Below are 21,337 nucleotides of genomic sequence, written 5' to 3' on the forward strand. Positions count from 1 at the left end.
TATTTATGCCTCTGGCCAACATGTAACGATATGCTGGGTGCCTGGACACAGAGCTATTGAAGGTAACGTCCTGGCAGACCGAATTGCTACCTCCTTAGACACAAAAGCTTGCAACATGTCCGCAGCCGTTCCCTTCTCAGACCTAAAGCCATACTTACGGAAACAACTCAGAACCTACTGGCAGCATAAATGGGACTCGGAAACCCTTAATAAACTCCACATAGTTAAGCCACATTTAGGATACTGGCCATCACTGACCAAGTCCAGACGAAGTGATGTCCTATTCTGTCGTCTCAGAATAGGGCACACTTACGGTACACATAGCTTTTTGTTGAGTGGCGGTGAGCGTCCAATGTGTAGTAGATGTGGGGAGACACTCAGTGTTCAGCATGTCTTCCTAGAATGCCGCGAAACACAAGCCGAAAGGAAAAAACACTTCCCTTTAGCATACAGTCAGTGTATACCACTTCACCTGGCACTGTTTCTAGGCAGAGAACCGCTATTTCACATGCAATCTACTTTAGCCTTTTTAAACGACGCTGACACGCTCCACGTTTTCTGTGCAAGAAATTCGTAACACGGCCTCTTGCGAGAGGCCACGGTTGCGATGTGAACCTTTGTTATAGCACATGCCTCCAGGCCCTTGTACTCAAGGGACCAGCTGAGGCTGTTGTGCTATTTGTCAACAACAATGACTTGTCCATTTTTATTCATGTAACGCTATTACACCATTGTTGAACATCCTATACTTACAGCATACCCTACTTCAGCCATTCTCATATTTTTATTCCTCGTGTATTTTATGCAACTTATAGCTCTCAGTTTTAGGCCTCTCTACAGCCACGTCACAGAAGCCATTTTTCCATTCAGTACTCATCACCACTTCCTTGGCGCTCTTTGGCCACACTTGGCCCTTGCGCCAATAAACACTACATATCATCATCAAGGAATATAGAAAAAGGTTGACGAGACATTAAATACTAGGCTGATGAGTATCTACAGATTACTTGGTTGGCTCAGTCAGGCTTGGTGACTATTCACCCCTGCCAGCTTTCGAAGTTGATGTTAATAAATCAGCATCAAGAGCTGACACGGTCGCGCTGCTAAGCAAGCTTTGAGACTTTCTGTCGCCACACCCACTCAGAGAGCGGACCGTGTGCAATCATCTTCGCCGCTGAACTCTATATAGACTGCGCAACTAAGAAACGCACCGTGGCAATACGAAGCTACAACATTGGCGACACTTTCAAATATTTTATTCAGGGCGTGCCCACTGTAGCATGTAACTATCGGGCATGAAGAAAGAACAAGTGTCGTATGGTGTCGACGAGGTTGTAAGCCATTTTCAGGTTAGTTTGGAAGATATCCCCAATTGTTTTTCGCCCAGCGGGAGCCCCACTTTCTGAGCTGCCCTCGGTGGTTAACCCCGGATTTTCCATCGATGGCTACTAAACGTGGCACCGCTTGTTTATGCAAAGCCACAGGTCGCAGCAGTCAGCGTCCCTTGAGCACTGCGACGACAAACAAAACGCAAAACGGCAACAGTGAGAATACCGCAGCACATTTGCATATGAGGGCAGTGCGTATGTTTGTACCATCATTCGTATAATGCTCGAAAAGGTCACGCAAAACAAACTTCTGCTCAAGAACAGAAAACGAAGGCTCCCAGAACTTTTTTAAACTTGCTATTCTATTCACCATGGATGTGGTCAACTTCTATTATCATTATCATAATTAATGTATTTCAAGTATAGTGCAGAGCGCAGGTCCCCTACCAAAATATCTCTCTTCAGTATTTCCTTTATAGCCTATACTGCATTCCCTTCCGGCAAATTTTCTATGCGACCACTCCCGGCCATTTTCCTGCGAAGGTGTTCAGCAACAAATCTAAATTCCACCAGGAATTCCACAAGAAGCAACACAGAGATCATTTCTTATTTGTTCTCTTCAATAAATATCTTTTTTATCTTTCTCTTCGGTCACACCCCTTAGTTCGCTAGTGTTCTGCGACTGCGGTTCTTTCCCGCTGCCACCAATTCCCCAACTCTTAAAGACCGCCGATTATCTGTACTACGCCTTATATGGCAGGTCAACGGCCATTTTTTTTCTATTAACCTTGTAATTCTTAATGTATCATTACGCGACGTTGAGCTTGTCCTCTCAAAATTCATATTTAGACACGCAACAATCTACACGTAGCCTACAGTAGCGTTTCTAGCAGCTTCTAGGTAATTATATTACCTAGAAGCACAACTGGCATTACTTCGCTGTGGTATGCATGGGAATGCCGGTATATTGTGACTTCGGATTGGGATCCTTCCCGGAGAGCCAGGACACCTTGAAGTCGCGCCAGCAAGCACCCTTCCGTCTGTCACAATGATTCACTCTCACGTGAAAAGGTCATTTAGCTTTATTATTACACAAAAAGATGTTTTGTTTAATAATGGAAACGTTTTATTACATGTACAATTATATTAAATGTAGAAAGCGTCAGCAGTCTGCTTAAGTTGGAGAACAGACAAGATTCGCGCTCGCTTTGGAACAGTTTGTTGTCTGCTCTCGCTTTTCTTCGCTTGGTTATTTCATTTCATTTTTATTCCTTAAAGACCCCGTAACGGGGTATTACATAAGGGGTTGTATTACATAAGGGTTAATGCATTGTAGCTGGGTAAACTTCAGTGGACGATGTAATATGGTTAAATGAAAACCTTTTCAGAAGATTTTACTTTAAGCACTCGTTAGTTCTGATAGCAGTATCCAAGTTTTAGACGAAGCCTGTTACAAAACCAGCCAACACAAGCATCGCAGATACACATATGCCGTCATTCCCATGACAGCACAGCGCCCCTTAGAGAAAGCTCCCATAGACGGTGGCGCCAGATTCCCTCTACGAGGTTACGAAGCCAGCAGAAGTCCGCTGATGGGTTAATGACTTTGGTTTGCCGATGTAAATGCTAGGCTGATTGTGAAAAATAAAAGTTTGTTGTTTCAATCTAAAATATTAGCTTTCGTTTACAGACGATATCAGCATCCCCCACAAATTTGCCCGAGACCTTCCGGTTTCATTCCGATGTGCTTTTTGGTTGCACATCGTGTGCTTGTTTTTCTTAGCTTGCAGTGTATAATTTTTTTCTCGATCTTTGCTCATGAATTATTTGTTCAAATCCGCCTCCCTACATTTTTTTTTCTTTTCTCCTCATTCTTACGCTGTCCTGATTGCTTCGCTGGAGTGCATATTGTACAGGGGTCAGGGCCTAAGTCAGGCGCATGCTAGCGCCTTTAGTCCTGACCCTTCTGGTTTTTTGTAAGCAAACTCTAAAACTTGTGAATAAAAAGAACAGTGCCTCTTAGAGTGATCTGTGCGGGGAAAGCTGCCTCTTTAAGCACGCAAAACCCTTGCCGTCAGTGAAGTTAAAGAACCTAATTGGCTGAAGCATTTTTGCAATTTGTGTTTGAGTTGCACAGCGCGCATACCATTTTTTCATTGTTATTCTTATGTTGGCACCGAATATAGACAGTGTGACCAGGAACCTGCGCGTCAAAAATAGTTCCCTTTCAGGCAGTTTTGAGGCTATAATCTCGTACAACAGATACCTCGCGTGGTTCCTGCGGCTTTCACATAGGCCCCTATATAATGTCCCGCCTACGACTTCACAGACCAGCGCAGGACAGCGACATTGGACAGTTACGAATCTCGTGCACCCCCCCCCCACCCCTTAAACATTTAGCAAACGGATACCTCATCATCATCATCATCAGCCTGGTTACGCCCACTGCAGGGCAAAGGCCTCTCCCATACTTCTGCAACTACCCCGCTCATGTACTAATTGTGGCCATGTCGCACCTGCAAACTTCTTAATCTCATCCGCCCACCTAACTTTCCGCCGCCCCCTGCTACGCTTCCCTTCCCTTGGAATCCAGTCCGTAACCCTTAATAACCATCGGTTATCTTCCCTTTTCATTACATGTCCTGCCAATGCCGATTTCGTTTTCTTGATTTCAACTAAGATGTCATTAACTCGCGTTTGTTCCCTCACCCAAACTGCTCTTTTCTTATCCCTTAACTTTACACCCATCATTCTTCTTTCCATAGCTCGTTGCGTCGTCCTGAATTTAAGTAGAACCCTTTTCGTAAGCCCCCAGGTTTCTGCTCCGTACGTGAGTACTGGTAAGACACAGCTGTTATACGCTTTTCTCTTGAGGGATAATGGCAACCTACTGTTCATGATCTGAGAATGTCTGCCAAACGCACCCCAATCCATTCTTATTCTTCTGATTATTTCAGTCTCATGATCCGGATCCGCGGTCACTACCTGCCCTAAGTAGATGTATTCCCTTATTACTTCCAGTGCCTCGCTACCTATCGTAAACTGCTGTTGTCTACCGAGACTGTTAAACATTACTTTAGTTTTCTGCAGAGGAATTTTAGACCCACCCTTCTGCTTTGCCTCTCCAGCTCAGTGAGCATGCATTGCAATTGGTTCCCTGAGTTACTAAGCAAGGCAATATCATCAGCGAATCGCAAGTTACTAAGGTATTCTCCATTAACTCTTATCCCAAATTCTTCCCAATCTAGGTCTTTGAATACCTCCTGTAAACACGCTGTGAATAGCATTGGAGAGATCGTATCTCCCTGCCTGACTCCTTTCTTTATTGGGATTTTGTTGCTTTCTTTATGGAGGGCTACGGTGGCTGTGCAGCCGCTATAGATATCTTTCAGTATTTTTACATACGGCGCGTCTACACCCTGATTCCGTAATGGCTCCATGACTGCTGAGGTTTCGACAGAATCAAACGCTTTCTCGTAATCGATGAAAGCTACATATTACGGTTGGTTATATTCCGCACATTTCTCTATCATCTGATTGATGCTGTGAATATGGTCTATTGTTGAGTAGCCTTTACGGAATCCTGCCTGGTCCTTTGGTTGACGGAAGTCTAAGGTGTTCCTGATTCTATTTGCGATTACCTTAGTAAATACTTTGTAGGCAACGGATAGTAAGCTGATCGCTCTATTATTTTTGAAGTCTTTGGCGTCTCCTTTCTTATGGATTGGGATTATGTTAGCGTTCTTCCAAGATTCCGGTACGCTTGAGGTCATGAGGCATTGCGTATACAGGGTGACCAGTTTCTCTAGAACAATCTGTCCACCATCCTTCAACAAATCTGCTGTTAGCTGATCCTCCCCAGCTGCCTTCCCCCTTTGCATAGCTCCTAAGGCTTTCTTTACTTCTTCTTGCGTTACCTGTGGGATTTAGATTTCCTCTAGGCTATTCTCTCTTCCACTATCGCCGTGGGTGCCACTGGTACTGTGTAAATCTCTATAGAACTCCTCAGCCACTTGAACTATCTCATCCATATTAGTAACGATATTGCCGGCTTTGTCTCTTAACGCACACATCTGATTCTTGCCTATTCCTAGTTTCTTCTTCACTGCTTTTAGGCTTCCTCCGTTCTTGAGAGCCTGTTCAATTCTATCCATATTCTAGTTCCTTATGTCCGCTGTCTTACGCTTGTTGATTAACTTCGGAAGTTCTGCCAGTTATATTCTAGCTGTAGGGTTAGAGGCTTTCATACATTGGCGTTTCTTGATCAGATCTTTCGTTTCCTGCGATAGCTTACTGGTATCCTGTCTAACGGAGTTACCACCGGCTTCTACTGCACACTCCTTAATGATGCCCACAGGATTGTCGTTCATTGCTTCAACACTAAGTTCCGCTTCCTGAGTTTGAGCCGAATACCTGTTCTGTAGCTTAATCTGGAATTCCTCTATTTTCCCTCTTACCGCTAACTCATTGATCGGCTTCTTATGTACCAGTTTCTTCCGTTCCCTCCTCAGGTCTAGGCTAATTCGAGTTCTTACCATCCTATGGTCACTGCAGCGCACCTTGCTGAGCACGTCCACATCTTGTATGATGCCAGGGTTAGCGCAGAGTATGAAGTCTATTTCATTTCTAGTCTCGTTATTCGGGCTTCTCCACGTCCAGTTTCGGCTATCCCGCTTGCGGAATAAGGTATTCGTTATCCGCTTATTATTCTGTTCTGCAAAGTCTACTAATAACTCTCGCCTGTTATTGCTAGTGCCTACGCCAAATTCCCCCACTGACTTGTCTCCAGCCTGCTTCTTGCCTACCTTGGCATTGAAGTCGCCCATCAGTATAGTGGCGGATACATACTGATGGTATAGTGACGGATACATTGCGGATGTTGACTCGTCCTGCCCGTCCTATAATCGCTGCTTCGTCGCTCTTCCGTAGGTGCGTCCGACAACCGCAGCGCAAATGAAGGACACGTAAAAGAAGAGGAAAAAAAACGCAATACGCACGATATATTTACCGCTCTAGTTGCGAACAAACGTTCCGTAGAGGTAGAATGCATGATTCGCTGGAAAGCGCTGAAGAGCTCACTATATAAGCAGACCGCGTTAAAGGTGGGTCGTCCACTTACATAGGGGGTCTATACTCTCTCGGTTGTCTGCTAAGCTGAGACATCGGAACGCGCAACGAATAGCAGCACAGCAGACGATGGAGCGAGTGCTATGGCAAAGCGCTGTGATGTCCCGCTGCCACGTGACCACATTCTGCGTCACCAAGCCTGCACCTCCCGGGAATCGAAACCGAAGCAGGTTCGTAGAACTTCTATCGTAGTGCAGTACTACAATGTGTTACTGCTTTCATAAAATGAAATGTTTTGGTCCCCCGTCTCAATACGTCCTGATAAGTGTGAAGTAACTATTCCAGCGGCAAGTAGTTTAGTGCTTTATTCATACGCTTTGAGGCCCGCTAGTTAATTTTTACCAGGGTTTTCATGCCCAGAACGTTGTAATAACGCAAAATATGGAATGCGCTAATTTTCCTCTCGATAATCCTGCAAGCGTAGCAATTGAAGGCCCAGTCCGAGACGGACAACACCGCCTGCGGCAAATACTTTAGCTACCACGGCCACGTTGAACCATGTAATACAATGCTTACCACCTGTGATAAATTGCTACATGATTGCCAAAAGCCTTCCACAGTCTTGCGCTCTCTTGGTAGCCGAGGCTCCGGTGTTGTCATCCCTCGCTTTAGAAAAGAACAAACATGAGCGTCATTTCAAAAAGTGCTGATCCCAAGGTAACTTTTCTGTGCAAATGAGGGGGGGGGGGGGTACCATTACTATTACAAATATGAATAGCGCCCAGCATTCGCCATAAAAACGCGTAAACCCACAAAAGAGAAATGAAATAGGGTGTATTTTACAGGTACGCCTGTGCGATACGCCTTTCCCTTACTTGGCAAACAAAGAACCACGTCAAATGGACTCGCGCAGGAAAGAAACGCAGGAATAACACTGCCAAGAACAAGTACAGAAGCGAACGTGTAACATAAATATTGCTTTAGTAGAATAGAACTTTAAGAAACAGCAGTTGACAAAAAAGGCACACGGAATGCGCGGAGTAGTGTTACTCCGTCAGCCATCACATAAGCAAACAAAATCGTCGTCATGCTGCCTTTTCAATATGGCGTCGTACTTGATACCTCCGGAGCGTCTGCTATTCTTCAAGAGTCTTTTCATCGGCGGAAGCAATGAGGTGTGCAACAGACAGGGACAAAATGTATGGAATCTAAGCATTTCGCTCTTCAAAATCTGCTGTGCAGTTCATTTCACTGCTGAACCCGTTTTACTCATGAAACTTCACTGCCAACTGAAGTGAAACTTCACAACGAATAGTTACAGCGAAGCGAGCATGTTATTGCAGTTCAATAATGAATTAGGCATTCGCCATTCCACTATAATAGGCGAGGGGAAAGGTATAAAATTACGCGCTAATAATTTTATTTTTATAGGTACCACCTTATTTGGGTAACAGAAAAACTTTGAAGTACGAATTATTTGCAGCCTCGCGGAGGAGCAGTGGCTGGCGGTTATGAGGGCGCGGGCGGGGCTTCATTGCAGACTTAAGTGGAAGGTTTAGCTCGGGTGCTCCTATGTAAGTATATGTAATGTAAAAGGAGAATTCGTTTTTCTCAGCAACCACTGCACCAAATTTGACAAGCTTTGTTGGATTTGAAAGAAAAACTTAAACTCCAGTGACTGTCGGCTTCGAATTTTTCCTTTAGATTGTCAATGTTTTATTAAAAATTGGCAAAAATCGAAAATTGTCCGAAAACGAGACTATCAAGTTTGCAACTCTGTCTTTCGGCAACAAGAAATGATGTCACAATTCTGTAAATTGCACCTAATAGTACGTCTAAAGCATACAAAATTGATATGTTACACATGAATCTAAAAAAAATATAGTAAAATGGAAATACAGCTTTTGCAGAACCCTTGTAAATATAGCGTAACAAATTCACATAAAATATAAAATGACATATAACATTCGTCCGCTTTGAATGGTCTAATGGATGCCGTTTACAGAAATGCAATATCTGTTCTTGATGCAGACCTATGGATTTGTAAACTTCTTGCTTCTATTTTTTTTTTCAAACTGTCGAATATTTGAAAATCTTTTTAACAAAATTCAGGCCCTAAATCGAAATTCCGCCTCCGACAGTCACTATAGTTTAGCTGTCTCTCTCAAATCCAACACACTTTATTAAAATCGGTCCAAGGGCTATCCCAAAAAAACGTTTATGCGTTTTACATGTATTTGAATAGGCCGCGTCCGAGGGAGTCCGAGCTAAAGCTTGCTCCTAAGTTGTATCCGACTATAGTAGCGCTTTTTAACGCGATAGCGTTAAGGAGCTCGTGTCGCAGAAAAGCCGGTGTTGTCGGCGTCGGTGTCGGCGTCCGCGGCGTTGGCCGTGAGCGATAAATCACGGCAGGCACTTCATAAATAAAAAGCAACTTCCAAGATGGGCTGGGTGGGAATCGAACCAGGGTCTCCGGAGTGTGAGACGGAGACGTTACCACTGAGCCACGAGTTCGATGCTTCAAAGCTGTACAAAAGCGCCTCTAGTGAACGCGGTGTTGCCTTAGAAACGAGCTGTTTCCAAGGCTCAGGCGTGCGTCGCTTGCTCAGGCGCACATTTCGTTGTCGCGCCGAACGCTGCGTTGCTCGACGCTCACCGCGTCCGATACGGGGCGCGTAGTCGCTGCGCCGTAGCCCATTGTCTTACACCCCTTGGCGGGTCGACGGGAACGCTGTCGCGTTCCACTCTTGAAGGCGAAGCTTAAGCGTCCTCCAATTTTTGAATTAGCTCTGGAAGAAATATACAGAAATATATATTTTCGGAACAATCACAGTTGTTTTGGATCCCTCGTTTACTGCTCTAACAAGTGCCACAACCGACTCGTGTTGTTATATGGGAAGTTACGTAACGATGCGTGGCCGCCAATCGCGTGCAACCGCGTATGGCGCAGGAAGCTGCGATTCTGCACGTACTGCGCCCACCGCGGAAGGTTAGAAAAACATCCACATAAGCACAGCAGAGAAGTGGCTCCGTTAGGCGGCTCTAATCATAACTGTAGAAGCGTCATTCAGAACACACGGAATTGTCCTCTACTTCCTTTTTACAGAAAAAGACGTTGATCCATAAGTATTATCATAAACAACGGTTACAATTGTTAATTTACGCTTTTCCTTCCTGTTTGGCTGTTGCCTTGGCTCTCTTCCTTAGGAGATCCCTTAATTTCTCAAATCCTTGCGACTATTGTTTCCAGTTGGCAATTTTGCACGAAAAGAGTTGTAGAATTAGGGAAAAAGCAGACAAATTAACGGGTGACTGTCATATCGCTTATGAGTTTAAGGGTTATTGCAGGGATTGACGATGGATGCTGTCTCGCATCATTTTATTTTCCACCTTATCTAACCCATATCACGGGCATATTGTTCCGAGGATCTGTCAGCGTCGCGGAGAGCCGTCACTCGAGGAAATAAAGAAACAAAAAGAAAAGTTAAATGCAATTGGTATTTTCTCTGGCCGCAACTCGCTCCACGTGCACAAAGACCAGCTGACCACGAACTGAATCCTGGCCTCTGGATCAGTCTAAACGAGGAAGGTTGAATATACGAAGCAACAACAATGGGCGTGACCTTTGAATAGACGGTGACAACTAAATACATCTCGAGTTAATCGCGCGGGCACCGAATTGATGAGGAAACTGGCCATAACATCCCAGGAGACGCCGATAACTGCGGGCATCTAAAAGGAGTGAGAAAGGCAGCAAAATGTTGACCGCCGAATAGCTGTCAAGCCTCAACATTGATTTGGCGGTGCCTTAAGAATGTGTGTGAGAAATGGCGGCGTGGGCGGTGACGGGGTGGGTAGGCGTATGCGTCTTAATTTCAGGGGGAGGGGGGGCTTGGATACGTGCCTGTTCTGTATATATATATATATATATATATATATATATATATATATATTATGTGTGTGTTTCTTATTTTACTGCGCCTTGCCGAAAATGCTCAGAATTAAACAGTATGCGGAAAACAAGGCACGCGTACGCGAAAAAACTAGCCATGCTAGCCATCGTGATTTTGTAGATTACCTCTGGCTTGGTGCTAATTGCAAATGGCAATTTGGTAAGCAAAATACTTTTCGAAAATTGATAAGTTCGGCCCCCAAATGCGCACAAATACGTGAGAAGAAAGGAAAAGTCGGTTTCATACCGCTTCAGCCATTGTCTTCAATGCGGGAACGAAGAAGAGGCTTCCCACAAAAGCCCACAGCAGCAGTGTCATTTTCAGGCCTTTTTTCATCACAGAGATATTCTGTGCACACATGAGAAAATAGTCGAAAACTGACCTGCATTTTAAATATACTCCTCATTTGCATACACATAAAAGTAGGTATTTGTATAGTCCTTGTACGTATACATCAGGCTCGTACTTCATCTTCAACTGCATTACATCATCAAAGTTGAACTTAAACAACACGAACATTTATTACGCAGCACTAACATGTAACTTTTTCATAATCCGATCGACTTCAGCGATTCTTGACGTGCCTACTGGAGATATTGTGAATCGTCAAATATTATCTACAATTGTTGCGAGTTAAACGATGATGTTGTTTTACTAGGGGTTTTACTACAGTAACGACGTCTTACACGAACAGCAGCCGCGACATTTGTCAAACTCGTCGAAGTGTTGGAAAAGTCACTATGCAACATCCTCGAGCTACAAGGGGTTTTTTTTAGCTGAACTGATTTTCTTAAATTACCTCTGGCGCACAGAACAATTCTAACCTTTAAGCTAAATTTGTCAACGAGATGGCCGCTACTTCTACGATAAATCGAAATCGAATCGAGAAATTGAATGAACTGTAGTTGCACTAAAGAACTTCTTTAAATTAATTCGCGACGTACTGGTTGGTATGTCAGGCTTCTGTGTTCGAATCCTGCCTTTGGACAATTTTAATAATCTTGATTTAATTATTTGCAACGCGGTACTTTCTTTTTTAAAAGAATGGTCACCTTGAAATGTCGCGAAGCCATCGAATGCCGGAATGACGAAGTTTATGCAAATTCGTGCGCCACCCCTCATTCCCATCCTGACAGAACTGCTCTGCTCGCAGCTCCCGCAGACACTAGCAACACGGTTCCCTCTCCTAATTGTATTAAACTCTATGAGCACCACCACAAGTATTAGGGCTAAAAGTCTATAGGCCTCACGTTACAGTTACAAACTATTAGCCTTGCAAGGAAAAAGTAGCGTTGCATTCTCGCGACTGACCTTTCCTTCGAGCCCGCTCTGCTGCAAACTGCGCAGTGTCCTGTAGAAATGCTGAAGTGCGAATGTGCTTGACGTGATCCCTACCCTAGCCGCACCGCCTGTTCTCGACGCTGCTGCGGGGTTATGAAAAAGCGAAATTCACCCTCAAAGGGGCGTATGAAAAGCGAGTGGAAAATTAAACCACATCTAACGATACTAGCGCAATAGAAGGCGCCTCGTTTACGAGCAAATGTTATTGCATCGAACAAAAAGGTCTGCACGACGTTTCTCTCAGCGCCTCGTTTCGCGTGCATGCTTTGTTGCCGCGTTGTATTATATTGTGCAGACTTTTCGCGCGTGTTCACGCACGAACGTTACAGCCACCGCCTGCTGACTCGGCAGAAAGAGTAAATCCACATGTCTCCTTTACGGGCGAGATTCGTTTGTACGCCTTGAATACACATACATGTTCCCTCTCTTGCAGATTGTTTCAATACATTTTTTTTGTATTCTAATGTAGTAGAATTGGACAACAAAAAGTATTGGTGCCTTGAAGAAAGTATCTTCCCGTAGACTGACTCCACCATCAAACATGTTCGAATGTTATTGCCTTTTCCCAATGAGTATCGATGAAACCTTCATGATCGATTTCGCGCGCTTGGTTAGTGTACCTAGTGTGGCCCACAGTGTTTCTTCCTATGAGAGTGTTTTCGAATGCTAAGAGTCCTACATCTAATAAAGGGAAAGTCAGACATCCACGCAATGGTAACAGTTACTACAATAAAAACACATACGGGTTCCTTGAAAGAAAAGCCTCGCAGGTGAAGAATTCGTCCTGGTCCGGTACTAATTTTTCTTCAACTGCGAGGCATTTCTTTCAAAGAACTCATATGGGTTTCCATTGTAGCAACTGCTACGATTGGGTGGATGTCCGATTTTGACTTTATCAAGTACTTCTCTCCTTCTTGCGTGTTTTCTCAGAACTATTACGTCGAGTCCTATATCTGTTCGCAGTGTTCGGTATTTTCTTTTAGGTGAATTGCTTGCACACTGCAGAAATATCCCAACATAATCTGGGTCTCCGTCCTTCGCAACCACACACGCACGCCGGGGTGACTTCGAAGAGTCTAAAGGCAGTGTACAGTCTCGGAACAGCAGTTGTGCGCAGTTTCATTTCCTAGGAGCAGTGGCGAAAATTCGGCTTTATGAGCTCGCCACCACCTCATGCCCTAGAAATTGAAATTGAAATTGAAGTTTATTCAAAATGGAAAGTACACAGGAAATGTTGTACAGGACATCTGGATCCCTAGCTCAAGGCTAGTTGGGATCCATGCTAGTTATTAATTCACAATCTTACCATCAATACGAAGAAGTATAAGTAAGTCATATATACATAAACATTCAATTAGAACACAAGGCAGGGTACGTGTATTAGCCACGAGAAACCGACAGAAAGGAATTTGTATTTAGTAAATTATACACTGCAAGTGAATAGGGTAAACATGTGTACGCAATCCAGATGAAAACTATGCAGATAATAGTAGTGAGTGATAATGGGTTTTCACTGATAGTGAAAAACATTTTGCTTGTTTCACTTCTGTTGGTAAGCTGTTCCATAGGAGTGCTCCAGTGTTGCTTAACCTTCGCCTTCCATATACATTATGCATTTTTGGCAAGAGAAAATTTCCCTTAAGTGCGCTGCGTGTATTGCTTCTGGAATGTAAAAAATGTGATACGCTCAAAGGACAGTTAGTGGTTATGCTGTTATGAGTATGCAATATAGTTTTAAGATTCAGTAATAAATTAAAAGGCAGTATATTTAAACTTTGAAACAGCGGCATTGATTTAGCATTGTAGTCCGAAAAAGTCATAAATCGCAAGGCCCTTTTTTGAAGAAGTATGATAGGTTCAACGTATGAAACGTACGTATTACCCCAAGATGCAATACAGTAGGATAGATGGCTATGGAATATGCTAAAGTAAATTGTTCTCAGTGTGGCAGTGTCGAAGTAATAACGGCATTTATACAGCATAAAACAAGCCTTGCTCAACTTTTTACACAGCAATGCAATGTGAGGCTTCCAATGAAGATGCTCGTCTAGTGTGACACCCAAATATAGAATTGAACTCACCCGCTCAAGGATATTATGGTTTAGAGAAAGCGAATGACAGTCTTTTAGTGGTGCTTTCCACGAAGAAGTAAAGAGAATATATTTAGTTTTCTTGATATTCAGAGTTAGCTTATTTGACGCGAACCACTGGTTAACACTCCGAAGTTCATTATTAGCCACTTGAAATGTTTTGTCCAAGGAGTCTAGCGCACAAAGTAGAACAGTGTCGTCTGCATACATCACAGCAGAAAAGTTTTCTAAGGTATCAGGAAGATCGTTTACAAATAAAGAAAAAAATATTGGTCCTAGTACTGACCCTTGTGGGACCCCTGTAACAATGCCAGAAACGTCGGATTTGGTATTTGCAATGGAAACTAGTTGTTTTCTGTTATTGAGATAGCTGCGGAAAAAATGAAGAGTTAGACCTCGGAAACCATAGCATTCTAACTTATTTAGTAGTATGTCATGATCCACAGTGTCAAACGCTTTCCTCACATCTAGAAATATGCCTAGGACACTTTTGTTGTTGTTCAAGTTAGAATTTATGTAGTCAGACAGAGCTAATACCGCTGTGCTTGTCGATCGTTCAGCTCGAAAACCGTGCTGGCAATAAGATAAAATGGATTCACGTTCAAGAAATGAAGTGATTCGTTGGACGATAAGTTTTTCAAAGACTGTGTTTAAGCAACTTAAGACGGATATAGGACGGTAGTTTTCTAATAAGTTATGGTCCCCATTTTTGTAAATTGGAATAACCTTAGCGATCTTTAGTAAATCTGGATATGTAGCAGTATAGAAAGAGAGATTGAATATTTTTTCTAATGGCATGCACAATATATCAATGCAATGCTTTAAGGCCACTGTGGATATTCCATCGTGACCAGTAGAATGTTTGAATGGCATGCCGTTAACTACAGACACTATCTCCTCCGCTGTAATGTCCACAAAACCAAATGAGTTTGTCGACCTTTCTGGGTAAGTAATGGCTGAAACAAGAGGTACGTTATTAGATATTGCTTGGCCAATCGTACAGAAGTACGAGTTAAACGACGAGACTAAGGATTCCATAGATATTCCTAAGATTTTCAAGTCTGGCATTGTATATTCTGTAACCGATGGCTTAATTACCGAGTTGATAATGCGCCATGTTGCCTTTGAATTACCAGAATTACGGAGTATTAAATTTGTGTAATACTCTTTTTTACGAATACGTATAGCGCTAGTTACTACATTTCGAGCTATACGAAATTTTTGTTCATAATATTTGTTACCCCTATGCGACTTTACTTTAGTGTGCCAAAAGTCTTTATCTTTAATTAATTTTAGCAGTCCTTTCGTCATCCAGGGACAGATAGGAGTGCTATAATATCTTTTTTCGAAGGTGCTTGACGATTGCGCTAATGCACCACGCAACGCTTTGCTAAAACTGTCAAATGGCTGATTTGAATTTGTCTGCGCATCTATAGTTAAAGAGCAAAGGCATTCACGTAATACTGGATAGTTAACTCGATGAGAGATATGAGAATGGCCCTGAGAATGAGTGGATCGATGAAAAAAGATGGCAGCAGCAGAGTGATCTGTTACAGCCGAATCATAAACATTACACCAGCTTGAATCGGTGTTAAAGTTGCACAATATATGATCGATCAGTGTCGATGTCAGTGAAGTTATACGTGTTGGGGTTTTAATGACGTTATGGAACCCATATGATCTAACAAGAATAAAATAATCGCTGTCATGTTCCTTTATAGCATCAATGTTAAAGTCTCCACATATTATTATTCGTTTATTTATATTGGTTAAATAAACTAATAAATGTTCAAAATGTTGCATGAAAGCTGATTTGTTCTTGTTAGGAGCACGATAAATTACCGCTGCAACGAAGCATTGAGAATTCACAACAAGCATATCAAATTCATTCGCGTATGAGTAAGAGTACTCTTTAACGACTGAGCACGGTAAAGAAGACCTCACAAATAGTGCAACGCCGCCACCCCTAGTTCCCGTACTTCGAGGAGTGGAGAAGAATGCATATCCGGGTATATGGTACAGTTCGTCTGAACGCAGCCATGTTTCGGAGGTAGCAATAACATCAAACGGGAAATTATGTAATGACAGAAGAGAGCAAAGATTGTCAATATTTTTGAGCAAGCTACGAACATTACAGTGAATTAAAGTATAACAAGAGGAACTGTTCAGGAAGTCATTAGCAGACTGAACTATGGTAGCCATGTTAATGCAAAAAACTAACAAATAAGTGATAGGTCGTTGTCATTACGAATATTGACAACCCGTGCATTCTCAGCCTTTCGGGCGAGAATTTTTCCGTTTGCTACCCAGACAAATTTCCAGTTGTTTGTCTTTTTCCTGGTGATAGCTTTCCCTAACAGTGTTTTCATTTCGGGGCAGAGGTGCTCGTTAATGTACACATTCGCTGAGCCATCGTATCCAAAATCCTGAGGGCTTATCTTTTTCTTTTTGAAACCTTTAATTATGCGTTCACGAATAGAACGAGACATGCACTTAACTACAACATTTGGTCGATCCTTATCTTTACTTGGAACACGATGAATCACATCAAAGTCTGTTTCACTAACAGAAATGTCATGCTTTTGACAAACAGACGTCAATACTTCGACGAGGTTTTCGTTTCGTTTTAAGGGAAGTCCCTTGATTTCCAAATTTTGTTGTCGTGTATATTGCTTCAGCTCAATTATTTCATAGCGGGTGCTTTCAAGCTTACTTCGTAGTTCAGTATTTTCTTTTGTTAGCAACGCTTGTTCTTTCTTCATAGCATCAACTGCTGCCTTGAAACTTTCAAAGTGAGAGTTCAAGAAATGAAGGGATTCCCTTATCTGTTGCATCTCATCTCTCAGAGTAGATCCATGCGAGTCAACCTTGCCTGATAGATCAGTAAGCAACTTTGCCAATTCCTTAATTGTAGTCGGTGGCTTGTCCGTCATTATCACAGGCAATTTGCACTGGACAGACAGTCAAAGAAACGCGCTAAAAGAGCAGTCACGGAGCGATCCAGGCACTTCTGGTGGGTTATTATGAAAAGATCCAAGTTGATTTACCTGCACGATTTGAAGAAAACGATTAACGTTTGCCGATGCTTCCAGTTGCCTGGACCGCTCCGTACTGACGATTTTCGCACTTGTTACAGCTCCTTTTATAGCTGATGCGAGGGGGCGTCCATGATTTGACGATCAGAGCGCCATTCCATGACGCAGGCGCAGTCGGTAGCTACCATGGTGGCAATCTTAAAGATGAGGGCTGGTATAGTTGATCGGATGAAACAGCTGGTCGTTTTATGACTGTACAACCAGCAGCGAATTGGCCCCGGAATCTGCACGATTTGAAGAAAACGATTAACGTTTGCCGATGCTTCCAGTTGCCTGGACCGCTCCGTACTGACGATTTTCGCACTTGTTACAGCTCCTTTTATAGCTGATGCGAGGGGGCGTCCATGATTTGACGATCAGAGCGCCATTCCATGACGCAGGCGCAGTCGGTAGCTACCATGGTGGCAATCTTGAAGATGAGGGCTGGTATAGTTGATCGGATGAAACAGCTGGTCGTTTTATGACTGTACAACCAGCAGCGAATTGGCCCCGGAATCTGCACGATTTGAAGAAAACGATTAACGTTTGCCGATGCTTCCAGTTGCCTGGACCGCTCCGTACTGACCTGAAACGATGGTGGTAATGCTTGGGCTATGTCCCAATATGAAAACAAGGAGAAATGCATCTGTTGGCAAGCTTGTAGCCGCAGAGGCACCCTCGATTGCACGACTTGCCCAATAATATTTTTTTTTCCAATAAAATGATTGAAGGCTACTTCTGCGTCATCGTGGTATGCTACGAGCACGTCATCTGGATGTGTTGTTAGTCATCTGAAATGGTGAGCCCACTATCTCTAGTTATCCCCTCTCGCAGTAAGGAAAAAATGTTGGGCTAGTTGGAATGGACGGAACGGCGCTGACTCTTAGTGTGTATTGTTCCCCATCTTTCACGATAGGCAGGCTATACGGAGTAAAATATGATTAAATTATTTACTCGTTTAGCAAAAGTGCACGGTGTACCCGACTCCCAGAACAATCTGCGCTCTTCACGCCACTTTCACTGCAGCTCGTAATCGTTGATGACACTTCATTGCACCGCTTCCATTCTGAAAGTGAATTGCAGTCAAAGCAGTGGAAACAGCCTTCCTCTCCACCGACAAAAAGAAATATTAAAGAAGGGCCGGTTCGTTGGGTGAGCACGCAGAGACTTGGCTATTCTTTTATTGATTTCAGGGGGCCTACTGCTTGTGGGCTTTCTTTTTTAGAAGTGGCAGAACAGAACATCAATGTAGGATACTACGCTGTCCTGGTTCGTCATTGCCCGTGGGACGTCAACGCTGAATTATGCTATATGCTTCGAAATGTGGAGGTCTTCCACGAAGTGGGAGAGCTTTCCCACCGAGCTCCTAGGGCGAATGGCGACCGCCGCCATCCATTCCAGCTTATATATATATATATATATATATATATATATATATATATATATGATACCCATGATCATAGCTCGACACGTAAGGCACAAAGAACACTCTCCGGGGTTCAACTTTTCACTGATAGTGATGTCATTCGAGCCGTGGCCCTGTGAGGGTGAGAAGGTTAGCGCTGTGAAGAACCCTAATCACGGAACTTTTCTTTTATGCGGGGATTCAAGTACTGGAACATTGCTTGGGGGCCAAGTGTGTGGATAATCGAGGGGACTGCGTTCAAAGTTACATGTGATTAGTTACGTCAACCACTCCCTCACTCTTGATGCCGAAAATGTTTAGGACAACCCACATACACAGACTACGTTGCGACAAATGTTTACTGGGTTACAAAATGACGTCTGTGTGAACAGAAAATGTGTGCTCTTTCGTACAACAAGCAAAAGGTATACGCTTAGTACAGCTGATTTAACGCCATTTTCGCTACATGCACTTCCCTGTCCTGTAAGAGCCTGAAAGGAAATTAGGCTGTCTGGACGCTTAGCCTTAGAAAAGGTTAGTTAGTTAGTTTGTTTGTTTGTTTGTTTGTTATGGTGCAAAACCAACTGAGGCTATGATGCACGAACCACAATGGAAAAGGAAACGCTTGAACATCAACACACATCGCTTTCTGTATCAAAATGCGATATATATATATATATATATATATATATATATATATATATATATATATATATATATATAGTATTCTTTTACTCTTAATTTACGTATCGTTTGGATCGACTGCTTTCAGGCTGGAAATGCCCGTGAAATGGCAGCTTCCACGTAGATCCTCCTGGTGGTGCTTTGCGTTTGGATACCCTTAATGACGTCTGAATAGGTTTGGACCTGTTCGGTTTTCGTCTCCGCCATTTACCCAAGCCGCCATTTCAGCAACATCGGTCCGTTGTATACTTTAGAACAACAATCTATTGAGACCAATGCTGTCGTCTGACGTTCACCGGACCGTGACATTTCTCGATACCAGCCACTTTCTTAAGCTACCAAATGTCACCGCGGGTTGGAAACATCCGCACGCAGGCCCGCCAGCTTTCTTCGCCGGTCAAGCGAGCCCCCTGTACGTGATTACGCATTTCCTTCGCGTTTGAGGCACGAGCGCAGCTGTTATCAATGTGCATGTGCACATTCTGCCGCGCTGAAATGTCTAGAATTTGCTGTTTGGCCGGTGACGTCAGGAGAAAGGACCTTGAGTTCGAGTGCATTCCTCAAAAAAGGACGTGTAGTGAGATGGACTGCTCTCAAAACTCTGTCGCCGCATACAAAATGCCTGCTCATTAGCCGAACATAAGTTATCGAAAGAAAGCAGAAAGAGGTATGCCGTGCTGCTTGTCAGGTCTTCTCGCTGACGCACACTCTGGCTGGGGTAGGAGCGCCGCGTTCATGCCTGTTGCGACACAATAGACATCAAGGATACCCGCCGTGGTTGCCCAGTGGCTATGGTGTTGGGCTGTTGAGCACGAGGTCGCGAGATCGAATCCCGTCCACGGCGGCCGCATTTCGGTGGCGCCGAAAACGCCCGTGTACTTAGATTTAGGTGCACGTTAAAGAAGCCAGGGTGGTCGAAATTTCCGGAGTCCTCCACTACGGCGCGCCTCATAATCAGAAAGTGGTTTCGACACGTAAAGCCCCATAATTCAATTTTTTTAACCCCAGGTGGTCGGAATTTTCGGAGTCCTCGACTACCGCGTGCCTCCTAATCAGAAAGTTTTGGCACGTAAAACCCCATAATTTAACATCAAGGATGTTTCGGCTGCGCTTATGTGTCCAGCCATCAAAAATTTTATATTCGAGGCAGTACTGTTATTTTCACTGGCCGAGATCAACACAGCAGTGATGGACGTCAGGCAGTGCGCAACATTGAGCAGTATAATCAGTTTACTTACCTGAATCTATTTAATTTGCTTCTTTCAGATTATCTGATGGCACATTTAAGCATTGCAGAACTGAATTAAGTCAGGGCTTAAAACACGTAATCTTTCTTTCTTCAGATAAAAAGGGCTAAATTGCAATAGCAATTAGCCTTAGTATAAATTCCAAAAGCAGCACCAGCTTCTGAAAAATTCTTCGCCAGGGTTGGCATCGAAATGCAGTGGCATACAACATAGTATTCCTCCCAAATAGAGAGACGAGTGTATTTTGCCCAGAACTTGAATGCCCACGTCGAAAGTGATGCTAGAATGGCGCCCAATGGAAGCAAAACGCAATGCGAAGCGGATTATGTGATAAAGATCAAATTAGTAAATTTTTCAAGGCATAGTTACGATGAAGTCCCACTCAAACAAGCGGCAATCGAGATCGTTGTCATCGTCCTGAAAAAGTGTCTAAGCATGATTATTGCTGTTGTTGTTTTCGTCGTCGTCGTCGTCGTTGTTGTCATTGTCGTCGTTGTCGTTTTTGTTTGTTTTTCCTGTTGTTGGTCGTGGTGGGGCAAACCTCACCAGTGTCTCTGTCCCTTTACTCGCCGAGGCCCTATTTTGCAGTGCAAACGGTTGCCGGTTCGAATCCCGCACGACGCGGCCTCATATCGATCGGGACGATTGCGAAAGAACTCGAGGACCACGACATTCGGTGCACGTCAGAGAACGGCGAACGATCAAAATTATTCCTGAGCCCCCTAAACTGCATCTCCCGTAGCCGCCCGATTGCCTGCAGGACGCTGGAGATCCAGCAACGTAAAGAAATGAACGCCCTCTTAACCCCTTGCGCGTTGTCATTTGTGTGTTTTTCATGTCATTTCATTGAAGTTTGTTGCCGTCACCAATCGATGCCATGGGCTCCTCTCAGAACGCACACGACAACTCACGGATTGTTCCTCCCAGGAAGTGACCACGGCGACCGTAGGTGGCGCAGTGACGAGGATGCGTAGGTTCTGGCTTAGCGCGGGCGAACTATGCAAGACATTTGGAGAAAAGGTAGGTCTTACATCGCGACGTAGCAAGCAGTCTACATGTAGTCCCATATAGTGACCCACAGTCAAATGGAACACCAGAGAGAGAGAGAGAGAGAAGGGAAGACGGAAAGGCAGGGAGGTTAACCAGAC

The 21,337-nt window shown here is 43.7% G+C and overlaps 1 long non-coding RNA gene across 1 annotated transcript; it reads right to left on the bottom strand.

The window, feature by feature from the left end:
* Positions 1-1,239: 1,239 nt before the first annotated feature.
* Positions 1,240-11,800, bottom strand: LOC142560684 (uncharacterized). Its single transcript, XR_012823410.1, has 4 exons — positions 11,660-11,800; positions 10,595-10,696; positions 6,972-7,061; positions 1,240-1,511 (listed from the first exon to the last, which is right to left on the bottom strand). It is a non-coding gene; the product is annotated as an uncharacterized LOC142560684 (long non-coding RNA).
* Positions 11,801-21,337: the final 9,537 nt, after the last annotated feature.

This window comes from Dermacentor variabilis, chromosome 10 (assembly GCF_050947875.1).
Source record: "Dermacentor variabilis isolate Ectoservices chromosome 10, ASM5094787v1, whole genome shotgun sequence".
NCBI lineage: Eukaryota > Metazoa > Arthropoda > Arachnida > Ixodida > Ixodidae > Dermacentor > Dermacentor variabilis.